At 59.8% G+C, this 1,757-nt stretch overlaps 1 protein-coding gene across 1 annotated transcript in view; it reads right to left on the bottom strand.

Moving 5' to 3' along the window:
- The window catches only part of LOC103923181 (acrosin-like), a 32,649-nt gene that overhangs the window by 11,743 nt on the left and 19,149 nt on the right, over positions 1–1,757 (bottom strand). The window lies entirely within an intron of this gene.

The raw sequence follows: 1,757 nt of genomic DNA, 5'->3' as shown, positions 1-1,757 counted from the left end.
CCGCGGTGCACAGGGACTGAAGCGGCACCGTGGCTGGCAGCGCGGGCCACCGCTCTGCGCCCACATAGGACAAGGAAGTATGGATAATCCTTCGCCTTGCTATTTTTTTCCTCTCACGTGATCTTGTTTTTGGACTGCTATTTTGGGGCTGGACTCCAGCCCAGGTGAAAGACAAGGATTTAATCCAGCCTGCCTCTCCCATTGCCCGGAGGGCCTCCCAGGACCTCTGCCTGCCCGCCCGGAGGATGGGGTTAAACCCTGCTGCCGGCTCCGGTTCGGTGTGTGCTTCCCAGCCCTTTCTCTCTCTCGCTGCAAAGCCATTTCTGTCCACAGACTGCTTCTGTGCAGTTGGAGGATGATGTCAAACAGGCTGCGGTGTGCATGCCGTGCCCGGCTGCGCCTCCACCCCGTCCCGTGGGCACCCTCTGCCCTGTGTTCCCCAGGGCTCTTGCTGGGACTCGGCACAGCTGCAGAGTCAAAGTCTCCCCAGCACTGTTTGCCCTCTTTCTGCCCGTTTCTCCCCCCCCCTCCCCCCAAAACAGCCTGTCAGGAAGCTGACGGGAGATAAATAAAAAAAAAATGCTCACAGTTTGCAGCAGCCTTGACATAAACTGATGTGAGGCGTGACCCCGCAAACTGCTCATCGTCCCCCCTGCGCCGGCTGCGAGCATCCCACCAGTGCTTGGAGGAGATGGGTGTGCATGGACATGGGGGAGGCGGGGGGCTGCTGGGGGTCCCCCCGCACGATGTGCAGGAGGCCAGACCCTGCACTGCAGCGTGCACGTCCTGCCCATCCCTGCCGTGGGGCCTTCTCTGGGGACAGGTCTTTGGGGACATCCTGGTGTCTCCGGCCCCACACGCTCAGCACCGGCAGGGCTGACTATTTTTATCCCATTTATGTCTTCCAGCCCCCTGGGTGAAGGCTGGGTGGGTGCCAGTGGAGCGCTGGGGAAGGGCAGCCTGGTTCTGCCGGCTCGGCGGGTGGCAGGAGGTACCCCTGCGCGGGGAGGAGTGGGGCAGAAAATGAACGGCTGGGACGCGGCACTGCATCTCACCCGTCCCCATGTGCACGAGCCCCGCGCGGACACAGCCGTGCCCCTTCACGGTGGGTGGCAGGAGGAGCGGATGCTGTCACGGTGTATTCGGTTGCCTAAATTGGGTCTTTACATGAATAAAAGCTTCCTGTGCTGAAGGCCAGAGATACCGGTGTGACGGGGCTGATCCCGCTGGGGACGTTCCACACTGTATAGCCAGCCCAGGGCAGGGACCGGGGGGGAAGGGGCTTGTTGCAGCTGGGGGAGGGTGTCTGCACAGGCACACCTTCGCCCAGACAAGCTGGAGTCCTGGAGAAATTCAGGAGAAACCCGAATTTCCTTCTCCGTAGGCAGGCTCCCCAGTGCAGCTGCGGAAGGAGCCGGTTTCAGCAGCCAGCACTGAGCCGCGCAGCACCGCGGGCAGGCGGCACACGGCACCACGGGTCGGGTGAAGGATGGGACCCAGGACGCGAAACTTTAGTCGAAGGTATGGCCTGGGTTACCGGGCAGTGGGCTATTCCAGATGCGTGGTAGGTGAGTGAAAAATGCAGGTCCAAGAATTAGATACCCCTCCCTTTCGGAGTCTATTTCACAGTCTTTAGATAACGTGTAAAATTCTTTTCTTTCTCCTGCTTTCCACTAGCCAGTTTTATATGCAATAAGGAATTGCTCGCTGGCACCTATTAAATGCTCTGTTCTCTTTGGTTTTTTTTTGGGGGGGGC

Source organism: Pygoscelis adeliae, unplaced genomic scaffold, assembly GCF_000699105.1.
Source record: "Pygoscelis adeliae isolate BGI_AS28 unplaced genomic scaffold, ASM69910v1 Scaffold108, whole genome shotgun sequence".
Lineage (NCBI taxonomy): Eukaryota > Metazoa > Chordata > Aves > Sphenisciformes > Spheniscidae > Pygoscelis > Pygoscelis adeliae.
The sequence above is the reverse complement of the archived record's forward strand: the minus strand, read 5'-3'. Positions and strand labels throughout refer to the sequence as shown.